This window comes from Armigeres subalbatus, chromosome 3, assembly GCF_024139115.2.
Source record: "Armigeres subalbatus isolate Guangzhou_Male chromosome 3, GZ_Asu_2, whole genome shotgun sequence".
Lineage (NCBI taxonomy): Eukaryota > Metazoa > Arthropoda > Insecta > Diptera > Culicidae > Armigeres > Armigeres subalbatus.
In genome coordinates, this window is record NC_085141.1 from 166,805,643 (window position 1) to 166,831,061 (window position 25,419).

Below are 25,419 nucleotides of genomic sequence, written 5' to 3' on the forward strand. Positions count from 1 at the left end.
ATTCACAATACTCCATTTCTTAAAAAAGCTTTGCCTAAAAACATCGCACATTTTGAAATCCGCTTTAAAATTCTCCGAGAATTCTGACAAAAAAATTCTTTAGCTGTCTCGTTTTTGAATATCAAATGGTTCCGATTTTAAGCATGAACGTTTTGAACTCGTTTATTTTTTTTTTAATCAATTCTATCTCAAGTTGCTAAAGTATGTTCTTTTTTTTAAATTTGATAAGTCGTTATTTTAAGCAAGTTTAACAACGGAATACGAATGCCGTAAATCGAAAGAAGTGCTTTATGATATGAATACATCTCTCATGTTTTATTTTTTTCTGGTAGTTTGTTATTATTTTTCTGAAGGACGCTTCAATGTTTTTTAAGAAAAATATTTTGCTCGAAAAATCTTTAATATTTTAATCACAATTTGGATCAAATTTATATAATGAGCTTGTTTGTTTTTCGAATAAAAAATTACAGTTAAAAATAATTGATAGCAATGCTTCTATCTGTTACCACAGTTTCGTCTTAATAAACTTGTTGCCAATGTGATAGGAAAGAAAGAATGAATGCAGAAATGAGCTTTGATTCACTTCTAATAGTGATTGCTAGAATATTTAAGTTGAAGGTACATATAGGAAAGAGATAAAAACGATCTGGAATTGAACCCATGGCCTCCTTCGTATAGAGCAGGAATGAGTGGCGGCCTTATGACTGCCAAGCCAGTTGATTCAAAAGTTATGTAGGGGTAATGACGGCTTTGGCAGGTTTTGTTCTATTATTGGCAGGGGGGTTTTTTATGACAGATTATGCTCAAATTTGGCCCAAACATTCTTTGCAAATCAAAGAATATTGTGGCCAAATTTCATAAAATTCGGTCGACAAAAACCCCCCTGCCAATAATAGAACAAAACCTGCCAAAGCCGTCTGTTCCCCTATAAGATTGCTAATTTCGTTCCTGTTCGCGTGACTAACATCTAGGTTACTTCGACCTGGCAGACCAAGTACCGGTACTACAACTGCCAAACCGATCTTGGCAATGAATCCGAACAAGCACTACAACATGATGCACAAATTATGGCCAATTGAAGCATGTTGAGTCATAATTTGGCAAAATAATTTAAATGACTACAGCGCCACTAGCGTTCTAGTACTTATGCTTCTACTGCCAAGCCTGTTACTAAAAAAAATGTCACAGCGGAATTTGCTTAACATGCACTTTATTATCACATTACCACATTGTTTTCTTTAATTCATTTAGGATGTATTGCAGGCCTGGTAGCGAGTCACTTTTTAGTGACTTGGTCACTTTTTTCGGGCTAGTCACTAAAAAGTCTCTTTTTTCGACCTCAAGTCACTAAAGTCACTTTTTCTCGCAAAAAACTTTAGGATGTATTGCAGGCCTGGTAGCGAGTCACTTTTTAGTAACTTGGTCACTTTTTTCGGGCTAGTCACTAAAAAGTCTCTTTTTTCGACCTCAAGTCACTAAAGTCACTTTTTCTCGCAAAAAGTTACTATTTTCAACTATTTTGAAACTATTGACCAAGTTTTATGTATCCTTCGGATGATGCTTTGTTCATGGCGGAGATGAAATTACGGATCTTGAAAAAATGATCGCTCTAAAACTTCGCCAGCCATTTAACTCGCTGCTCTTATTGGCATTTCACCAGTAGCTAATTGAAGGTGTTTTACGTCACAATTTATAAATTGGTATACAATCATTTTTTTTAAACTCAATCTTCATACAGTAGGGGAAGGTGGGGAGACTTGACCCCTTGGGAGACATGATTGGTTTTATAATAGATCCTCTAGACAAATGATCGTTATGTGGCGAGTTTTTTTTTTATTGACAGCCTTCCCAAGTAACCAAAAGTTCCTTTAAGAGTACGTTTTTTGCTTAAGCAGCTCAGTGAAGCTGATTGAGCGAAAAACGTATTCTTAAAGGAACTTTTGGTTACTTGGGTTATTTACTCTATTATTTACTGTGTTTTGTTGCTCCTAAAGATGTTTTTAGTGGCCACGCAAAATTTGAAAACTTCTCCCAATGCTTCTCCAAGTGCTATACATTTTTCACAGCACAAATCCATAAAATTTAATATTTCATATGCTTAATGATCTTCATTGATAAAAATGCCAACATTCTACCACAATTTCAGGATTTTTGGATTTTGAGTTGTTGCCTCAATTTGAGGAGACTTGATTCCTCATTAGTCATCCAAATAAAAATTTGACTAGAAAATTCAAGAAAATATAATTTGTTCTCATTTTTTTGTAGTTGGACAGATGTAATGGTTTGCTCTGAAAAAATATTTAATGAGTAGATATCATAGAAAGGAGAACAAGTCTCTCCAATTTTGAAGATTTACATGCGCTGTCGAATTCCATAGTAAAAATCGTTCATTAATACGCACAGCAAGTCGGAAAATCTGCGTATTTTGCAGGAAAAATATTTAAAAGAGAGTATCGATCCTCGGCTCGTTGTACATGAATCTTCATATTTTTTCGAGCGCTCAATCCTCGGCTCGTTGTACATGAATCTTCATAATTTTTGTTTTGTTTTCTACCAAAACGATCCGTACTGTTGTTTCTGCCGCACTAAAAATACCAAAACCTTCCGTGGCACCAGTGACAAATCGTATAATTCTTTGCATCTTTTTAAAGTAGGTGTTCAGCTAATCCAATGATCGTAATTTTCACTCATTCTCAAGAGAAGAGAATGCCCATTCGCTCAATAAACGAAAGATTAAAAAAAAAAAAGAATGCCCATTCACGCAGATTTTTGTCGAGAGATCACCCAAAATTTACCCAAAAACGCTTGATTTCGTCTCATCGAACTTGCATGGAATTGGAAGTTACTATTTGGTCACTTTTTTCGTCAGCTTTGGTCACTAAAGTCACTATTTTGAGTGGCTTCGGTCGCTACCAGCCCTGTAGTATTGTAATACAATCCATAGATTTTGATGGTGAATTTAGGTCACACGATCAGAAATACGATCGAAAAAATGTCGTGTAAAAAAATGTCGTGGTTGTTCAGCATAGACTGATTTGTCAAATTAATGCAAAACCTCATTTCTCGATCATTTCTTTTCTCGATACTCTTCTACCGAAATTTGAACCGGGAAAACCAAAATTTGAACCGGGAAAACCGGGAAAAAACCGGGAATTTTAAAATGGAAATTGAGTGGCCACCCGCCACATAAAAATCGACTTTAAAATTGCAATATTATACGTTTGCCGAGCATCAAACAGCACATTCAATAGTTAATTGCTGACGACACATATCAGTACCGGATTACAAAATGTTATATTAATTTAAACTATTTTATTATTCCCAGATTTTCATGAATTAAATTTTATCAATAAATTCTGCTTCACTTTTCGTGACCCCTGAGCAGTGCTGAGAACTCGGCTGAGAATTAGATTTCGGTGTCACAGGACTATTTCGTTAAAAACTTTTTACAAACATTATTTCCAATTCATCCTTTTGATACACTTCAGTTGTTTTACTTCTCAATATTTCAGAAAAATTCGAGCTACTATTTGTTAAGTTACATATACAATTAAGCGATGTTTGAGATTCTGCATATCTAGTTTATTTAGATAATTTGCATAGCTACTTCGTTTACTTGGTGTGAAACCTGGACCCTGGAAGGACATACACGATGGAATCAACTAATGACAGCCACAACCAACAGTTTATTCGCTTTGACGCAGCCGCGCTGTTGCCATCTAGCGGCGACGGACGTGTGCGTGAAATCACTGTTTTTCAACATGGTGAAGCATAGGAAGTATATTTTAAAATGCTTTTAAAATGTTATTAACAGTGATATGCTGAAAACTTTTAAATACGTAGGATTAGAATTTTGAAAAACTATATGTTAGGCTCCTTATCTACACATGTTTTTTTAATCAAAATAATTCAACTTTCGTGTTAACAATATAAAAGTAAATTAAATTTCTAACCCAAAAAAGTGAACAATTTTAGGCTAAAATGTGTTTTAACGCTTTACTAAGCATTTTAAAATTGACGTCCTATATCCCTTGCTGAGTGTAATAAAAAATCATCAGCCGGCCCCCATTTTGTTTTCTCGCTTTCGTCAGGGCCAATTTCGCACCTTGCTTTCTTATTGTTGCAATCGCAACGAAACGAACGAAACAGAGACAATTTTCCGTTTTCTTAACGTGTATTTCAGCCAACGTTAAAAAATCCCTATTGGCGAGAAATAGTTATAGGGAAATTACTATTACTTATGTTTCACATAGTATTATATGCTAAGACTTTTCAATTTGTATTTCAGGAGTGATACTATCCCGTTTCATAATTTTAGTTGTAATTTAAGAGAAAATTGATAAACTTACGTTTAGTGCCTCGATTGTGTTCGTTTTCCTTATTCGTTTAGCTTATAGATCGGTGATGGGAATGCTAGAAGTTTCATTTCAGGTTAGTTATAGGTTCACAATATTGCGATGTACATTTACCTGTTCTAAATGTGTTTGTCTTAGGTTTAGTTAATTTTACGCATGTTCCCGTAGTTTCAAAGATAGTATCTATAATTTTGTCGTTTTAGATTAAGGATTGCATTAGATTAGGGCATGTTTTGATTACTGCATGTGCATGAAACTAACCTACTTTTAAGTTCGCACTATCTGGAAGTATGAGCGAGTATTTTAACTGTTTTCTCTAGGCTATTAATCAATAAATTTTAGCTCTTAACCACTTAATCACTTTTAGGCTAGGCTGTATTAATTTAGTTTAGTTTTTAAGTAGGAAAATTAGGTAAATCGCTAGAGCACACTAGGTACATAACTTTTTTTTGATCTGCTTTTCTCCTTCTTCTACCTTTCTATTTTCCCTCCTCTTTTACTGTCATTTCAAAGTTCACCTTCATTGTGACGTTCTAACGAGGCGACGCGTCGATAACTCACATCAAGGCTGCTTAACTGTAGGTTCGTATAGAGTGTCGGTTGAATGTGTGGTGCACCGCAACGATTGTTGCGACACTCCCCCCCAGTACTCGAAGTCACTGGTTCGACGTACTTGCAGTTGCACCGACATCCAATACCGCAAGCTTCACGGCTGGTCTCTCCAGCAGTCCAGTTGATGTCCTCACTAGAGCTCGACGAACCTGTCCATCCTTGGATTGGATAGCGCGAACCACGCGGCCTCTCGGCCAGCAGTTCCTTGGCAAAGTCTCGTCCACGATAACGACGATGTCTCCTTCCGCTAAAGGTTTTACACCACTGAACCATTTCGTCCTTCGGGTCAAAGTTGGCAGGTATTCGAAACCCAACGCCGCCAAAATCTATTGGCATAGACCTGCGACATCTCCAATGTATGCTTCAGATCACAGCGGCTGTTGCCACACGTGATCTGGGGCTTACAACCATCTGACGACCCGAGCAGAAAGTGATTCGGGGTTAGGGACTGACTGTGCTCATCGTCTAGCGGCAGTTCAGTCAACGGCCTTGAGTTGACAATAAGTTCTATCTCCGTCAACATATTCCTTAGTAGTTCGTCGGTGGGTGTGCGCGTGAGTTGGGTGTGCTTCAGGGCCTTCTTCACGGACTGGACTAGTCGTTCCCAGGCTCCGCCAAAGTGCGGAGAAGCGGGCGGATTGAACGACCACTTAGTGTCGCTGGTGACAAAATGTTCCATCAGTTTGTCTTGGTTTACGTGCTGCAACGCTTCCTTTAACTCCCGACTGGCTCCGATTAAGTTCGTACCACGATCACTGATAATTTCTACAGGAGAACCTCGTCTGGCGATGAAGTTACGGATGGCGATGATACAGGAGTTTGTCGTGAGGCTATAGGCTAACTCGATGTGAACTGCACGTATAGTGAGGCAAGTGATCAACACTCCCCAACGTTTCTCGGTCTTCCGGCCAACAACCACATACAACGGCCCAAAATAGTCGATCCCAATGTAGGAGAACGGGCGGCAAAAAGCTTTCAACCGTGCGGGTGGAAGGGCGGACATTTCTGGGGCAGCTGGCATAGCCAGACGATTTTTACAAAGCTGGCATCTGGTTCTCACACGATTATAAGTTGAGCGGAGTTGAGGCACGTAGAATTTTCGTCTAATTACGTTGAGTGCAGTCTGATGATTCATATGGCAGTACCGTTGATGGACACTGGCTATAATCAGGTCCGTAACTGTGTGGTGCTTGGGTAGAAGTATTGGATGTTTCGTACCCTCTTCTACCACTTCGCAGGCGTCTATACGACCCTTCATACGCAGCAATCCATCTCCGTCCATGAACGGACTAAGTTTGTACAATACGCTACTCTTTGGCAACTTCGTACTCCATGGTGAACGCTTTGGCTCTTTCAATAGATCGATTTCCAAGGCGAACTCGGCGTCCTGTACTATCTTCAGAATCATTAGTTCTGCTTCATGCAACTCTTTCTGCGTTAGCGGACCGGTGACGATGGGCTCCTTCGCCAGTCTCTTGCGCAGATTAGTCGGAAACCTTCGTACGTATGCCACATGACGCAGAATGTGTTTCCAGCTTGAAAAAGTGTTCCCACTGAAATAGTGCTGGTTGTGCGAAGTGATGAAGCACCCGCGGACGCAATTCTTCAATGGTTTCTCCAAAGTCCGACGTATGGGCTGGCCACAGTTCTCTCGTCTTCCACAGAAAATCCGGGCCACAAAACCATCGGCTTGTAGGTGACAAATCCGGTAACTTTTGCCACTTCGTAGCGTCATCAGCGACATTCAATTTGGTTGAAATCCAGCTCCACTCCTTCGGCTCAGAAAGATCCAGCATTTCACTTATGCGTGCTCCAACGAACTGGCTGTATTTTCGGTGATCGGAATTGATCCAGCAGAGAACATCGCGAGAATCCGACCAGAAAAATCTTTGTGCAGGTTTCAGCTTGTGTGTTTCCATGACGTCGTGCGCCAAACGAGCGCCGATTACAGCCGCTTGAAGCTCTAGCTTAGGAATTGACACGAACCGCAATGGAGCTACCCGTGTCTTCGCGCCAACAAGCGCGCATTCCACTGTGCCGTTTTCTTCAAATCGCAGATACGCAACCGCCGCAAATCCGTTTTCTGAGGCATCCACGAACACATGAAGTTGTATCACGTTCCGTTGCCCAACGCTGGTCTTCATTCGGTAACACCTTGGTATGCAAACGTTCTCCACCTGTGGAAGAACTCGCAGCCACTTCTCCCACTTCTCGAGCTCCTCAGTCTTGATCTGGTCGTCCCAGTCAACACGGCTGCGCCAAACGTCCTGCAGCAGTATTTTCAAGAACATGAGGAAATTGGCCAACAGCCCTAGAGGATCGTAGATCATCATCATCGTGCTTAGAATTTGACGTTTAGTTGGCACGATGCGACCCTGGAGTAAATTCATATTGATTCTTGGAGATACTTTGAAAGTGAACGTGTCGGTAACGGTACACCACCACATACCGAGAACCTTTTCAGTTCCCATCTCGCTGGCCAAGTTCAAGCTTTTCTCGCCGGCCTTTGCCTCCAATTCTTGCAACACACGTTTAGAATTTGATAACCAGTTACGTATTTCGAACCCCGCCTCCGCATGAACGAAACGAACGTCCTTCGCCAGCTTCATAGCATCTTCTTCCGTCTCCTCGCTGGATAACATGTCGTCGACGTAATGTTCGTTTACTATTGCCTCAGCCGCTCTCGGGAACTGCTCCTGAAATCTTCGTGCGTTTTGATTTTTTACAAACTGCGCGCAGCTGGGCGAACACGTAGCCCCGAAGGTCATTACTTTCATCGCGTAGACATCTGGGTTTCGATCTTGCTCTCCATCACGCCACAGGAAACGCTGGCATTGTTGGTCGATCTTGTTCACCATCACTTGGTGAAACATTTCGCGGATATCGCCAGTGACGGCAATACGATATTCTCGGAAACGACGTAGTACGGATGGAAGAGAAGTGAGTTGATCTGGTCCAGTCAGTAGAAAACAATTCAGCGACGTTCCCGCCACCTTTGCTGCGGCATCCCATACGATGCGTAGTTTTCCAGGCTTGTTCGGATTCACCACAGGAAAAATTGGAAGGTACCACACACGAGGAAAGTGCTCTGCTAGTTGACTCTCCGTTAGCTTCTCGGCGTATCCACTGCGAACGTAGTTCCGAATCTTTTCCTTCAACTCTTCCGCCATCTCAGGTTCGCGTTGCATTCGCTTCTCCAAGCACAATAGCCGCCGCATGGCCATTGACTTGCTGTCCGGAAGTCGGACATCATCATATCGCCACAGCAAACCTGTTTCGTAGCGCTGCTTTTTTAAGGAGGTCAGGGATTTCAACAGCTGCGCAGCTCGTTCATCATCCTTCGATAAAAGTGTTTTGATCGGGCTCATAATTCCTAGACTGTCCAGCGAGAAATAGGCTTTTACGGCTTTGTGAAGCTCTGCATCCTTCTGCTCACTACACTGGCACAAATGGACACTGTGGTGTCCTGTGAAGTCCGTCTCTGCTCGAGCTGCTGTAGAACAAGGTCCGAACACAATCCAGCCTAGACGGGTTCTGGTAGCGATTGGTTCGCTGTCTCGTCCCTCTCTGCTATCCAGTGCATGGCCCAAGCGACAGTTATCCACTCCTATGAGCACACGTGGCTGTACGTTGCGGTATGAATCTGTCGGTAAATCTTTCAGGTGGTGATACTTTTGTGATAACTCCTCCATCGCGAGAGTTTGTCGTGGTAGAGAGAGACTGTTAACGGTGTGCACCTTTGGGAATCCAGTGGGTATTCGAATCGTGTACTCCGGAAATCTCCAACGCCAACATAACAGAATTCGTTTCTTCCCGCTGATGATCTGAGGTCCATTCCAAGCACAAGGGGTACGATTCGCCTTCGAGTTGAAGCTCTTTCAGCAAACTGTGTTCCATCATCGTCACCGATGATCCATCGTCCAAAAAGGCAAAGGTGCGTACTGACGTTCCTCTTCCGTGGAGAAGTACTGGAACGTATCGGAAAAGAACTTTGCCAATTTTGCTCACATGAGTGTTACACCTTTCAGTACGTTTTTCGGCACTGCTCTGAGATGTTGACGCTTGAGAATTCTCCTGTCGCTGGTATCTAGAGTCATCGTGTAGCAGCTCATGATGCATGTACGAACAACCATTTTTCCCACAGGCTTGTCTTACTTCACAAGCTCCAAAATGCTTTACCAGACATTTTCGGCTTGTCCTTCTGACATCAGCTAGAGTGAGAGGGTGCGTACTGTGGGGTCTGCCTAGGATGTGGTGGGGTTCGACAGTGGGCTCTGTTGAACTTCTATAAAAAGCTGCATGTGTCCCCAAGCAGGCCCTATCAAAGCGACCGTGTGCCGCTTAAAGCGCACTAGCCTAGTCCTGGTGTTGGGTGGGACTTTAAACAAATTTGACCCGACTGATCGAGCGTCTGTCCACCAAGGAGGTGCGGCTCCAACAGCGTCTGTTCTGGCATCCAGCGGCTGAGTATGAAATGCTATTCCCCGGAAGCTATACCTAAGATGGCAGCCCCATCCCGGTGGATAGGGAACCTTGGGCCAACAACCTACTGTTCCCGAAACATCAATTTGTTCGAGAATCCGATAATGAAAGAATACGGACTGATTTTACGGCGACGACTCTTAGCGCGAAACAACGGACACGAATAGGAACATGGAACGTTTTAACCCTAGCCCAGCAGGGTAAATTGGCACAACTTGCCAATGAGGCACGCCGCATGAAGCTTGAGATCCTGGGACTGAGTGAAGTCCGTTGGCCAAACTTTGGAGAACACAGAACGCCGTCGGGACAAGTTCTGCTATACTCTGGTTTACGAGGTGAACACGCTCCCCGGCATCGCGGAGTTGGCTTCCTACTAAGCGCTCAGGCACAATCTGCGCTTATGAAGTGGGAACCTATAAGTGAAAGGATTATCGTTGCCAGATTTAGAACACGGGTCCGAAACCTTACTATAATCCAATGTTATGCGCCAACCGATGCTGCCGATCTGCAAGACAAAGAGAACTTCTACAGTCAACTCGATGCCGTCGTAGATAGAATTCCGAAGGGTGTTATCAAGATCTGTTTGGGCGACTTCAATGCGAAGATCGGATCCGACAACTCGAACCATGAGCGCATTATGGGACGCCATGGTCTCGGAGAAATGAGCGAAAACGGAGAGCTGTTCGCAGAATTTTGTGGTAATAACGACATGGTGTTCGGGGGATCGATCTTCCCTCATCGACCGGTTCACAAGGTCACGTGGGTCTCCCGTGACGGCTTTACAGAAAATCAAATCGACCACATCTGCATCAGCCGAAAATGGAAACGGAGCCTTCTTGATGTACGGAATAAACGTAGTGCCGATATCGCGTCTGATCATCACCTCCTCATCGGCGAAATACGCCTGCGCATTGCGCGGATTCGTCGGCAGGAGGAAAAAATTGGACGACGATTCAACACACGCCGACTGGAAGATGCCACGGTGAAACGGTCCTTCGTTGAAGAACTGGAGACGCGTGCTGCAGATATTCCGGAAGGTGGCAGCGTGGAAGACCAATGGACCGCCATCAAGAATGCCTTCATCGCCACCAGCGAGAACAATCTGGGCGAACTACGCACCCAGAGAAAACAATGGATCACCGATGACACCTGGAGGAAGATAGAGGAGCGAAGAGAAGCCAAAGCCGCGATAGAGCGATCGAAAACCAGAGGAGCCAAAGTCTTAGCCCGTCAACGATACACGGCTCTTGAGAAGGAAGTAAAACGCTCATGTCGACGGGACAAGCGAGCGTGGGCAGACTCTCTGGCCGACGAAGGAGAGAGAGCCGCCGCAACCGGGGACATTCGCCTCCTCTACGATATCTCACGACGCTTAAGCGGGGCGAAGATGAATGCAACGATGCCTGTGAAAGACGCGAATGATCAGTTATTGACCGACCCAACTGACCAGCTGAAACGCTGGTTCGAGCACTTCGAACAACTTTTTCAAGTGCCAACCAGGCCATCACCACCTCGGCATGATCTGCCTAGGATCCGACGTATAACACGTGTCAATACCGAAGCTCCATCACTGCTAGAGATTCAAACAGCCATCCAAAGCATGAAATCGAATAAAGCCCCAGGGTCGACCGCATATCAGCCGAGATGCTCAAAGCTGACCCCATGACATCCGCTCAACTACTGCATCGTTTATTTCGTAATATCTGGGACACCGCAACTTTCCCGGTCGACTGGATGCAAGGTATCTTAGTGAAGGTGCCCAAAAGGGTGACCTGACTGTATGCGATAACTGGCGAGGCATTATGTTGCTGTGTACCGTTCTCAAAGTTCTGTGCAAAATTATCCTAGCCCGGATTCAGGAGAAGATCGATGCGACTCTCCGGCGGCAGCAAGCCGGATTCCGTGCCGGAAGATCCTGTGTGGACCATATTGTCACGCTCCGCATCATTTTGGAGCAGGTCAACGAATTCCAAGAGTCCCTTTACTTGGTATTCATTGACTACGAAAAAGCTTTCGACCGTCTCAATCACGAGAATATGTGGGGCGCCCTGAGACGCAAGGGGTTCCTGAGAAAATCATCGGCCTCATCGAAGCACAGTACGAGGCCTTTTCGTGTAGAGTGCTGCGCAATGGGTCCTGTCCGACCCTATCCGGGTCGTAGCTGGTGTGAGGCAAGGATGTATTCTATCACCGTTACTGTTCCTCATCGTAATCGATGAGATTCTGGTAGATGCGATTGACCGTGAACCAAACCGCGGGCTGTTATGGCAGCCTATAACCATGGAGCACCTAAACGACTTCGAATTGGCGGATGACGTTGCACTACTCGCGCAACGGCGCTCTGATATGCAGAGTAAGCTCAACGACCTTGCCGATCGCTCCTCCTCGGCAGGTTTAGTCATCAACGTCAACAAAACCAAATCGTTGGATGTAAACACGGTGACTCCTTCCAGTTTCACAGTAGCCGGGCAACCAGTGGAGAATGTTGAAAGCTTCCAATATCTTGGTAGCCAAATGGCGTCAGACGGCGGTACCAAGATCGACATAGGCGCACGGATCAAGAAAGCAAGGGCTGCCTTTGCGAGTTTAAGAAATATCTGGAAAAACAGGCAGATAAGTGAACGCACCAAAATACGAATTTTCAACTCTAACGTGAAATCTGTGCTGTTATACGCTAGCGAAACATGGTGTGTATCAGTGGAGAACACTCAACGGCTGCAGGTGTTCATTAACAGATGCCTGCGGTATATAATTCGGGCCTGGTGGCCTCACAACTGGATCTCAAACAACGAGCTCCATCGTCGTTGTCACCAGAGGCCGATAACAACAGAAATTCAGGATCGGAAGTGGGGCTGGGTCGGCCACACTCTGCGTAGGGGCGGAAACGAAATCTGTAAGCAAGCATTAGACTGGAACCCAGCGGGACATCGCAGCAGAGGCAGACCCAGAGGCTCATGGCGGAGAAGCCTCAATAAAGAAATAAAAGAAGTCGACCGAAATCTAACCTGGCAACAGGTTAAAGCGATAGCCGGGCATCGCTCAGGATGGAGATCTTTCAAGTCGGCCCTTTGCACCACCGGAGGTGTACAGGATCCATAAGTAAAAAAAAAAGACATTTTCGGCATAATTTGTTCTGCTTCAGTGCAGACCACCGTGCGCTAACGCTCATTTCGCGAAACGTTTTGCACGATCCCACACTACTACAACCTTCTTGGCAAATGACGCATTGCTTGCTGACTGGCTTCGGCGCGAACTTAGCTGTACTCGTTGGGGTCGATGTCTGGCAAGAACTGGACTCCATGTGGAAGTGAACTTCCTCCTTTCGACTTCGTCTTTCAGGCTTCCCAGCGTATGTACCGATTGACGACGGGACCGTAACTACGCATGCAGCCTCGACAAGTGTACCTAGCCAAGTACTGAAGTCCGATAATGTAACCGCTTGCAGTGCCTGCCTATACTTCGCCCAGTCGAGCTTGATTGTTGGAGGTAACCTCTCAACAAGCTCTTGGAGAAGCGCCACATTACACAGATGTTCATCCAAGCCGCAGGCTACAATCGTTGAACACATGTTCTGGACAGCTACACCAAAATCGATCAGAGTTCCAAGTTTCTCCGTCTTCGGTGCAGGCATCTCCCGAATCTTGCATACTAGCGAGTGAACGATCACTTCCGGGCGACCAAACAGGGTTCGTAACGTGCTGATCACTCCTTCAAGTCCGGCTGGGAACAGCAAGCGACTTCTCACCACCTCTAGGGCCTTTCCTTTCAAGCTCCGTTGAAGCCGAAGTAAATTCTCTTCGCCGCTGAAACCGCACATTCTAGTGGTGCTTTCATAAGTAGCAATGAACAGAGGCCACTCTTCGGGATTACCGGTGAAGACGGGGAGTTCCTTGGCCACTGCTTGGCGCGCAGCGATTTGACTTCTGCTCAACTCATGTGAACCAGCTACTGACGGAAGGCCAGAATGATAATTCGGATCAAATGGATCAGCGTTGACGTTCAAGCCGCTAGAATTGACTCCCGTTGAATTGGCGTTGCCGATTTCCATCGCTTTTAATCGTCCTTCAAGACGCTTCGTCTCCAGTTCCTGCTTGCTCGCCATCTCTTGAAGCTGCTTTTCAATCCTCTCGAACGCTTTACTCACATCCGTTGCCGGGTGGCTTCCACATCCTAAAGTGGTAGAATTCGCACCAGGAGGAGCCACCGCTAGCGGCGCACTTAGTTCTGTCCGAATTTCTTCCTCTCTTTTTTCCAACCGACGCTGAAACTGCTGCTGAAGATCATTCACGGCGTTCTGTATCTCCTGATCCTTCTGCTTCAGCAGTTTCCAACCGCTTCTGGAAATCTTCGAGTTGTTTTGTCTGCTGCTCTTGGTTGCTGATGATCGTCTTGGATGCTCCATGTTGTGCAGGAACAATCAGATGGGTCGGAGTGCCCTGAGCTGTCCGCCTTGTTTCACACGATGTGCAGCTCCAGTCAACTTCCTCAATCCCTTCATCGACGCCCACGCACTTATAGTGGTACCACCCACCACAGTCATCACAGCACACCATCCGGCTATCGTCCGGTTCATTGCAAACACCACAACTCACATCAATCCTTGGCGCATCACCCCGACGTTTTGACATTTTCACAGCCTCCCCGATCGCGAGCTAAACGGATTTTTAAAATGTTGCAATCGCAACAAAACAGAGACAATTTTCCGTTTTCTTAACGTGTATTTCAGCCAACGTTAAAAATCCCTATTGGCGAGAAATAGTTATAGGAAATTACTATTACTTATGTTTCACATAGTATTATATGCTAAGACTTTTCAATTTGTATTTCAGGAGTGATACTATCCCGTTTCATAATTTTAGTTGTAATTTAAGAGAAAATTGATAAACTTACGTTTAGTGCCTCGATTGTGTTCGTTTTCCTTATTCGTTTAGCTTATAGATCGGTGATGGGAATGCTAGAAGTTTCATTTCAGGTTAGTTATAGGTTCACAATATTGCGATGTACATTTACCTGTTCTAAATGTGTTTGTCTTAGGTTTAGTTAATTTTACGCATGTTCCCGTAGTTTCAAAGATAGTATCTATAATTTTGTCGTTTTAGATTAAGGATTGCATTAGATTAGGGCATGTTTTGATTACTGCATGTGCATGAAACTAACCTACTTTTAAGTTCGCACTATCTGGAAGTATGAGCGAGTATTTTAACTGTTTTCTCTAGGCTATTAATCAATAAATTTTAGCTCTTAACCACTTAATTACTTTTAGGCTAGGCTGTATTAATTTAGTTTAGTTTTTAAGTAGGAAAATTAGGTAAATCGCTAGAGCACACTAGGTACATAACTTTTTTGATCTGCTTTTCTCCTTCTTCTACCTTTCTATTTTCCCTCCTCACTTACTGTCATTTCAAAGTTCACCTTCATTGTGACGTTCTAACGAGGCGACGCGTCGATAACTCACATCAAGGCTGCTTAACTGTAGGTTCGTATAGAGTGTCGGTTGAATGTGTGGTGCACCGCAACGATTGTTGCGACACTTATACTCATAAATTTTAATAGATGATCATAATAACTGAAAATGAGCACTGGCTGAGTAAGACTGGTACATGATTACCAACCTAATTGATTTTTTTTTTTCTGAAATTTGGTTAAATATGCCAAACGTGCTCTTAGTGGCGTTTCTGAAAGAATTTCTGGAGCGATTTGCACAAATTCGTAGGTGATACAAACATAGCCTTTTCGCAGAGAAACAGAAACACGTGTTCTTATTATTCACCTTTTTAACGGTGGATTCAATTTATTGTAAATGGTCAATCGGCCACCGATGGCGCTTCCATCGATTCTGCTTGTGTTTGACGTTTGCACACTATCGCCATCTGGTTGCCGATTGACCACACACATGACAATAAGCATTGGGCGAAAATTTTCGAGACAATATGTTTTATTGCATTTTATTCTAAGTGAGACGTCTGTTTCTCTGTGGCCTTTTGTAAGAGAGTAGCATTACTTTCATATGTTACCACAAATATTGATTTGGGACTAATTACTATCTCTTAGATGGAAGCAAGGCACTCTCCAACAGATGAGATCTGCCCTGAACACGTCCTTGCGAATGCTGGGGAAGGGGAAGGATTATTAGTTGGACACCTACACACTCAACTCATTTCACAGTATTCGGTAAATTTTACCGAAATCTCAACAGCAGAACTGTTCGGTAATTATTTTTCAGATGTTTTGTAATGTTTTCCACTGTTCAACTGTCAAAATCACCGAAAATCAGTAAAATTATTTACCGAACAGTTCTGCTGTTGAGATTTCGGTAAAATTTTACCGAATTCGGCGATTTATTTTAAGTGTGTACTAAAGAAAAAATGTAGGAATTCATTAGGAAATTTATTAAGTAAAGAAATTGATTCCGATGATATTCCTAAAATAATTTCCGAAGGAATTCCTTGAAAAAATTTCGAACGGATTCCTAAAGGACGGGAGAATTCTTGACGTAATGTACGAACGCGTTTTTGAAAGCATTTCCGGCATTTTTTTAAAGGAATTTCCGGAAGAACTTATGGAACCGAAGTAATTCCTGAAGAAAAATCAGAAGGAACCTTTTGAAGAAATCGCTACAGACATTTTCAAAAGAACTCCTAACCGAATTTTTGAATGCATCCTAAAGGAAATTTTCGAAGGAATTTTTGAAAAAAAATTCTAAAGGAGTTTTGTATGAATTTCTGAAGAGATCCCCGAAAAATCAAAAGAAATGGAGAATGGTGTAAAAGAATTCCTGAAGAAAAAACATACAAACATACTGGAGAAATTTTCAAAAGATCACCCTAAAAATTTCCCAAGGAATTGCTTAAGTTAGTTCTGAAAGAATTCCTGTAAGAATTTCCGGAAAAAAATGTCAAGGAGCTTCCTAAGGAATCCCTAGAGAAAATTTCTAAGAAATTTCCAAAGTAATTTTTGAAAAATCCGTAGGAATGCCTAAAAGAATCTTCCGAAGGTATTCCTAAATTAATTTCCGATGAAATTTTAAAGCAAATTTCCAAAGCTTAAATTTTTTTCGAAGGAATCCGTAAATGAATTACTTTGGTGGAATTCCAGAACAATTTTTGAAGGAACTTCTGAAACATTTTCTGTAGTTATTTCAAAAAATAAATTTGCGAAGGATTTTCGGAAGGTAAATCCAGGTATATTTCTGAAGGATTTTGATGGAATTTGCTAAGGAATTCCTGAAGCATTCATTTCATTTATTTAGTTATCATCTAAACAGATAACACTGAATCAACAATTTGACGCCACAATGCACGGTTCGAGGCCGCATCTCTCCATCCTCGGATACGCCCCACGCTCGCCAAGTCGTTCTGCACCTGGTCTGCCCATCTCGCTCGCTGCGCTCCACGCCGTCTCGTACCTGCCGGATCGGAAACGAACACCATCTTTGCAGGGTTGCTGTCCGGCATTCTTGCAACATGTCCTGCCCATCGTACCCTTCCGGCTTTAGCTACCTTCTGGATACTGGGTTCGCCGTAGAGTTGGGCGAGCTCATGGTTCATTCTTCGCCGCCACACACCGTCTTCTTGCACACCGCCAAAGATGGTCCTAAGCACCCGTCTCTCGAATACTCCGAGTGCTTGCAAGTCCTCCTCGAGCATTGTCCATGTTTCATGTCCGTAGAGGACAACCGGTCTTATGAGCGTCTTGTACATGACACATTTGGTGCGGTGGCGAATCTTTTTCGACCGCAGTTTCTTCTGGAGCCCGTAGTAGGCCCGACTTCCACAGATGATGCGCCTTCGTATTTCACGACTAACGTTGTTGTCAGCCGTTAGCAAGGATCCGAGGTAGACGAATTCCTCGACCACCTCGAAGGTATCCCCGTCTATCGTAACACTGCTTCCCAGGCGGGCCCTGTCGTGCTCGGTTCCGCCCACAAGCATGTACTTTGTCTTTGACGCATTCACCACCAGTCCAACTTTTGTTGCTTCACGTTTCAGGCGGGTGTACAGTTCTGCCACCTTTGCAAATGTTCGGCCGACAATGTCCATGTCATCCGCGAAGCAAATAAATTGGCTGGATCTGTTGAAAATCGTACCCCGGCTGTTACACCCGGCTCTCAGCATGACACCTTCTAGCGCAATGTTGAACAACAGGCACGAAAGTCCATCACCTGGTCTTAGTCCCCGGCGCGATTCGAACGAACTGGAGTGTTCGCCCGAAATCTTCACACAGTTTTGCACACCATCCACCGTTGCTTTGATCAGTCTGGTAAGCTTCCCAGGGAAGCTGTTCTTGTCCATAATTTTCCATAGCTCTACGCGGTCTATACTGTCGTATGCCGCCTTGAAATCAACGAACAGATGGTGCGTTGGGACCTGGTATTCACGGCATTTTTGAAGGATTTGCCGTATAGTAAAGATCTGGTCCGTTGTCGAGCGGCCGTCAACGAAGCCGGCTTGATAACTTCCCACGAACTCGTTCACTAAAGGTGACAGACGACGGAAGATGATCTGGGATATCACTTTGTAGGCGGCATTAAGGATGGTGATCGCTCGAAAGTTCTCACACTCCAGTTTGTCGCCTTTCTTGTAGATGGGGCATATAACCCCTTCCTTCCACTCCTCCGGTAGCTGTTCGGTTTCCCAGGTTCTGACTATCAGTTTGTGCAAGCAAGTGGCCAGCTTTTCCGGGTCCATCTTGATGAGCTCAGCTCCGATACCATCCTTACCAGCTGCTTTATTGGTCTTTAGCTGTTGAATGGCATTCTTAACTTCCCTCAAGGTGGGGGCTGTTTGGCTTCCATCGTCCGCTGAACTGACGTAGTCATCTCCTCCGTTGCCTTGACTTTCACTGCCTGTACTCTCCACGCCATTCAGATGTTCCTCGTAGTGCTGCTTCCACCTTTCGATCACCACACGTTCGTCCGTCAATATACTCCCATCCTTATCCCGGCACATTTCGGCTCGCGGCACGAAGCCTTTGCGGGATGCGTTGAGCTTCTGATAGAACTTACGTGTATCTTGAGAACGGCACAGCTGTTCCATCTCCTCGCACTCCGCTTCTTCCAGGCGGCGTTTCTTCTCCTGAAAAAGGCGGGTCTGCTGTTTCCGCTTCCGTCTATAACGTTCCACGTTCTGCCGCCCGCGCCCGCGCTGCGTCCTTCTCCTCCAGAATCTGTCTGCACTCTTCGTCGAACCAATCGTTCCGTCGACTTCGACCCATATACCCGACGTTGTTCTCCGCTGCGTCGTTAATGACTGCTTTGACTGTATTCCAGCAGTCCTCAAGAGGGGCCCCATCGAGCTCACCCTCTTCCGGCAACGCTGCCTCGAGATGCTGCGCGTATGCAGTGGCGACATCAGGTTGCTTCAGTCGCTCTAGGTCGTACCGCGGCGGTCGTCGGTACCGAACATTGTTGATGACGGATAGTTTTGGGCGCAGTTTAACCATCACCAGATAGTGGTCAGAGTCGATGTTAGCGCCACGATATGTCCTGACGTCGATAATGTCGGAGAAGTGCCGTCCATCAATCAGAACGTGGTCGATTTGTGATTCTGTCTGCAGTGGTGATCTCCAGGTGTACCGATACGGGAGGCTGTGTTGGAAGTAGGTGCTGCGAATGGCCATATTCTTGGAGGCGGCGAAATCAATTAGTCGTAGGCCGTTTTCGTTCGTCAGCCGGTGAGCGCTGAACTTTCCAATAGTCGGTCTAAACTCTTCCTCTTGGCCAACCTGAGCGTTCAAATCTCCTATGATGATTTTGACGTCGTGGCTTGGGCAGCTGTCGTACTCACGTTCCAGCTGCGCGTAGAATGCGTCCTTATCATCATCAGTGCTTCCGGAGTGTGGGCTATGGACGTTGATTATGCTGAAGTTGAAGAACCGGCCTTTGATCCTCAACCTGCACATTCTTTCATTGATCGGCCACCACCCGATCACGCGCCTTTGCATATCGCCCATCACTATGAAAGCTGTTCCCAGCTCGTGTGTGTTGCCGCAGCTCTGGTAGATGGTATGATACCCTCTAAACGTTCGCACCATTGATCCCTTCCAACAAACCTCCTGCAGCGCTACGATGCCGAATCCACGGTCCTTGAGCACATCGGCGAGTATGCGTGTGCTCCCGATGAAGTTGAGAGATTTGCAGTTCCACGAACCGAGTTTCCAATCGCTAGTCCCTTTTCGTCGCAGTGGTCTTCGCCGATGGTTCCGGTCCGAACTCTCTTGTTGGTTGTTCGTTGCTTATGATTTTTTAAAGGCTGGCTTGCAGGGCCTGACACCAAACCCCCTAAATTTCCGGAGGACCATTCCTCCTTATTTCCGGTGGACCATGGTGCACAGTTTCACTTAGAGTCCCTCGCTGGCACTCGGACGATGATTAGCCGCCCCTAACATGGAGAACAGGCGCTGTTGTGAGCCGATCCTGACATGGAGAACAGACGCTCAATAAGATTTGCACCTCCGGAGAGGAGCAAACCCCCCCTTCCCTGTCAGCATACGACCATAGTTCCCACCGGGGTTGGTTACCCGATCTTCCCTAAGGTTGCTCGTATCCCGGCCAGCACCGCGGGGAGGTAGGGATAGGAGTTGCTGGGTAAGAGGCTAAGGACCGCGAGATGGGGTCTATTTTATTCCTTCAGGTACGCGAAGTACCAATGGTACGCTTTACCCAGCATTTGCCGTGCCAATTCCTGAAGCAATTCCAAAGAAAATTCGTGGAGGAAGTTCTTAAAGAATTCCTGAAGGAAGTTTTGAAATAGGTCTTAGAAATCCTTCTTTTTATTTATTTTTTGGAGAGAAATTTTAAGCTTTAGTTAATTTCTAGATTTATTTCCCTAAAACATTTTCGGCTGATTTTACGAACAAATCCCTAGAGTAATTTCTGATCGAAGTCTTGACGGAATGCTCATAGGAATGGAGAAATCCAAGATTGTCGGAAGTTTCTTCAGGCGTTGTTTCGAATTTTTTCTTTCAGGAACTTGTTTAGGAATTTTTAAGGAATTTTTTACACTTTCGTCCTAGAACTTTGCAAGGAATTCCAAAAGAGTTCTTAGAAGAATTTCTGTTGAAGAATACCTTAACGAATTTCCCAAGGTTTTCGTATACAAATTTCTGAAGAAATTGGAGGAAATTTCAAACTAATTCCTAACTAATTCCTTACAACGAGTTCATAACATTGTAAATTAACGTCCAAGTCGGGTGGTTTAATCCCCGGAAATAGGCAATTAACTTTGATTGAACTAATTCTTAAGGTAAATTACCCAAAAGACTTTCTGGAATTCGTTTCCAGAGGAGTTTTTGTAGAACTCCTTGAAGCACTTTCCGAGGGAATTATCGGATGAATCTCCAAAATATTTTCTAGAGGAAATTGCGAATAAATTACTGGAAATAAAATCCGAAGGAATTCCTGGAGAAATCTAGGAACTACGTCAGAAATTTCATTTGGAAATTCCTGCACAAAACCCCCCATGAATTTCTTTAAAAACTTCTCAAAAAAAAACATTTGGAAACTGCTTCAGAACTTGTTTCCTTAAATAATCTAAAAACTACTTCCGTTAAACACTAAAAGACTTTTAGAAAGAATTGTTGAAAAAAAATCCGAATGTATTACTGAAAGATTTTTGGAAAGAACTCATAAAGGCATTTTCGAAGAAATTTCAGTAGGAAGTTCTGAAAGAATTTCCGGAGAATGTTTATAAGCAATTGCTGAGGATAATCCTTTAGGGAAGGTATTCTTTATGCAATATCTTGAACAATTTACTTAAGGAATTCATGGAATAATTGCCAAAGAAATTTCCAAAGGAGGAATTTCCGAAGGAATTCTCAAAGAAATTTCCAAAGGTATTGCTTTAAAAAATTGTCTAAGCAATTTCTTAAGAAATTCCATAATTCCATAATTCTATCAACCATTTTCGTATACATTCCTTAAAAAAAATCGGTAATGGGAATTCTGAAGGAATTTTCGTAGAAATTTCGTAATGAATTTCCGAAGAAATACATAAAGAAATTTCCGGAAGAATTCCTGAAGTAATTTTCTAAGATTTTTAAAGGAAACTTTTCGGAGAAATTTCTAAAGAAATTTCTCGATTTATTTCCGAAGTAATTTCTGGAATATTTTCCGAAGAAATCCCTGGAGGAAATTCCGAAGGAAATCTTAAATGAATGTCGAAACGATACTTCTTCGAATAGTCTCAGGAATTCCAGGAATTGGAAGTTTTATTAAACAATTTCAAGACAATAAAATATAATTAAAATTTCGTAATGTTTGTAACTATCTGACGTTCAACTAATAATTTTGCTAAATACTAAGCATCGTGGAAACAACATCCCAGATCTGGGTTAAAGTGGCAGTTAATAAGAAAGGAAGAAGCATTGATGATGCTCGCAACCTATCGCAACATACCAAGTGGTTTTGCAAATCATATTCAAAAGTTGATTTCCTAATAAAACATAGTTACTCGGGACAAAAAAAACTGGAAAAGCATTCACAGTGGGGATTTTTTTTTCTAAATTTGCTAAATTTAGCTAAATAAGTCTACTGTCCTAATAGCACAAATCTAAAAACAAAGAAAACTGGCGTGGTTGATTTTAATAAATAATAAAGTAAATATTGTCAAGATAATGACTGTGCTACTAAACTTGATATTCCTGAACTGCAATGATTTGCCTACACCATGAAAATTGCTAAGACGAATTCCAAAAACCAGTTAAACAATTTATGTACTATTTTACTAGATAAAACCTCATTCAAACTCTCAAACTAATCAACCAACTTATTCATAAACTAAAACAATATATGCCACTATATGAGACACCATCACTTGAGGTAGATTTGAAATTGAATTCTGACGAATTCCACTTTAACATGAATTGTCATAAGACCAGTTTAGCCACATATTCCAATTAATTCCACTACGTTGTATTGCTTTACAGATACGTATTTTGACCTCAACTGTTGGGCGGTCTGCAGTTTCTCGTGCTTGACTCGACTCAAGTTAATTGCTTTTTTTCTTACTGCGATTAGTCATCGGCGTGGCCAAATTATGATCGGCGGCGAACCGACCCAAAATCGTCGGCGACAGCAACGCACAGGTCTATCCGTTCCGCGTTATACATAATTTCACGGTGCATCGTTTTGCGGTATGAAGACATAGGTCACCTTTTAAGCTCTTATTTTTGTATTCTATAAGGGTGACATTAAATTCTAAAGTAGTTCGCCATCCTTTCCTACCAACTCTTTACTTGCTTTCCTTTATATGGTCGCTGCTTTCATTGCGCTTCACTTCTAAGTATTTTCCTCTTTACTATCACGCATTATTTTTAGTTAGCTCAAAGCGAAGATGAATATTGTCGTTAATGACAATTAGATGTGTGAACCTTGTCATCAAGATACATGACATCCTATGATAAAGCTCGCCCTTCAAGTAGCCTATTGGTAGAACTCGCAAGACGGAATGATATTGTGTATAAGGCATAATGTAATATATTACCTTATTTAAATGTTTGCATTTGCACGGTATAAGGTGAAATGTGTTGTTTCGCCTTCTTTAAATGTTTCCATTTCCCAGGTACCGTGACCTGCCCTAATTCCGCGCATCGCCTAATACCTTGGTTTTCATAAGCAATCAGAACCTGGCTATCATGGACATCACATTATTTGGTGAAATGTTCAAACATAATAACATAATATGTTTGAACATTTCATCAAATAATACGATGTCCATGATAGCCAGGTTCTGATTTCTTATGAAAACCACGGTATTAGGCGATGCGCGGAATTAGGGCAGGTCACGGTATAGGGCGAAGCGTTCTGTTTTGCTTTCCCTAACTATTCGCATTTTCTCGGTATAAGGCAACATTTTTAGTGTTCGCCTTCTCTAGATGTTCTCATTTGCCCGGTATAAGCAAAAATGTGATTTTATGCTCATTTAAATGTTTCCATCTGCCTGGTATAAGATGAAGTGTGTTATTTCTTTTCCTTTGTATGTTCCTCTCCTCTCCCTAGCGCTACGTCTGTGGCTTCAATAAGAGAACGGATCTGTTGTTGCACTTTGCTTCGGTACCGCGAACACGATGACTTTATTCGAGGCCTCTTCGCCCCAGCTTTTTGTCGTTAGTATCGAAACCGGATGCAGTCCAACGATGCAACAAGCATGGCCACAAGGTCCTGCAACCCTGCAACCCAACCCAATTTTGATTAAAGCATCAAAGTCCCTCGCTGGCATTCGGGCGATGATCTGCCGCTTGTAACATGAGGAACGCTGTTATAAGCCGATCACTTCGCTGTCCGCATACGACCATAGTTGCAAACAGGGTAGGCTACCCGACTTTCCATAAGGCTGCTTGTACCCCGGCCGGTCTCAATGGAAGACAGCACACTTCTAATAAATAGCAGAGGTTTGTGAAATTTACCCGAAATTTCAACAGCAGAGATGTTCGGTAAATATTTTTTTACAGATTTTCTTTGGTTTGACAGTTGAACAAAGGAAAAAATCACAGAAAATCGGTGAAATAAGTACCGAACAATTCTGCTGTTGAGATTTCGGTTAATTGTACCGAAAATTTATAATTGAATAGTTCACCGAAATCTGTAAAATGATCCTTCCATTACTTACTAAAGGTGCAGTTGAAGAATCGCTACAAAAAAAAACACAAAGAATTTGTTTTATATTGTCATTTTGTCATTAATAAAAAATATTGTCGGCGTAGCACCAAGTTAGAATTCGGAAGTCGGGACTTCCGAACCGAACTTTCTTCCGAAGTTTTATTTGTCAAACTAATTGATGCGTTGTTTAGCGCAACTTTAGGCGAATCCAGCGCACTACTTCCGAAGTTGGCAAAGTTGCCTGTATCTGGAGAAAAATCCAACTTCGGTATAAAAAGCGGTATAAATTTATTCCGGATAGACAATATAACCCCTTTTGTCACCCCTCGAGCCGCCAATGCTCAAAAATGTGCCTTGAGCACCAACAAAGATGAACCGAAAAGAAAAATCAAAGAGGAAACTAGTTCACCAAAATTACGCGTGACTTTGAAAATCATACGATCGTAAGCATTTTTTTTATTAACTTATCTTTGTTGGCTACAATAGTCAATAAGCACAAGATTTGAAAAAATCAAATCATTCGTTTAAAGTTATGCATCTGCGCTGTAATATTATTACTTACTATGTAGAGGGCAAATCACGTAAAGGAACATCCCTCCTCTATACTGTTTTTCACCAAAATTGAGAATTGTATAAAACTTTTAATATTGCACACCGGCAACCGGTATCCCTTCATTAAAGCCCATACATAATTTGTTGATGACCCTTGTGTAATATCTTACCGTTAGGGGCATTTCAGGAGTGGAACACATTAGTGACAAATTGGTGATATTCATACCATGGTAAAATAATCTTGAATTGAGCCCCATACCAAATATTTTCTTTATCAGAAATAGCCTTGAAATTGTTTTCTTATCGCCTTGTATCATGGTACTAATCGCAAAGGTTTGCCCTTAGTATTACTGTGTGTGACTAATTGTTATAATTATGGTCTTTTCAATTCGTATATCTGATGGATTTGGTGGGAATCGCGTATCGATGGCACTCGTCACATACTAAGTGGATGCGTTGGACTTGTTTTTGTCACAGTACAACGGTTGCGCTTTTTCTCACCTACTACTGAATGTGTGTACTTCATACCCACATACATAACCAAACGTTTATGGCTAAAGAAAACTTTTACTTCTATCTGTGCATGTCCTTTGGCACAGTTGTTGAGTTGCGACTTGCGATCACGCTTGTTAGCGGAAAAACTCTAATTTTAAAACGTGATTCGCGTCATTGATGAATGGGTTGCTGCTGTCTGCTTGTCTGTCCCACCGTTGTTGTTGCAGATGGCTATATAGTGCGCAGCTTGGTCTTCACGTCTTACATGCCCGTGTGTTAGTGTAGCTCATTAATACCAATTTCGCCGTGCAGCTGATTTGTACTTCC

General features: G+C 43.1%; 1 protein-coding gene and 2 long non-coding RNA genes across 3 annotated transcripts in view; 1 reads left to right on the forward strand and 2 right to left on the reverse strand.

Moving 5' to 3' along the window:
• The window catches only part of LOC134220047 (mitochondrial proton/calcium exchanger protein), a 41,552-nt gene that overhangs the window by 2,009 nt on the left and 14,124 nt on the right, over positions 1-25,419 (forward strand). The gene's annotated exons all lie outside the window — the stretch shown is intronic.
• Positions 4,261-4,812, reverse strand: LOC134219835 (uncharacterized). Its single transcript, XR_009981682.1, has 3 exons — positions 4,617-4,812; positions 4,470-4,538; positions 4,261-4,413 (listed from the first exon to the last, which is right to left on the reverse strand). It is a non-coding gene; the product is annotated as an uncharacterized LOC134219835 (long non-coding RNA).
• LOC134219645 (uncharacterized) lies at positions 14,337-14,788 on the reverse strand. Its single transcript, XR_009981622.1, has 3 exons — positions 14,607-14,788; positions 14,460-14,528; positions 14,337-14,403 (listed from the first exon to the last, which is right to left on the reverse strand). It is a non-coding gene; the product is annotated as an uncharacterized LOC134219645 (long non-coding RNA).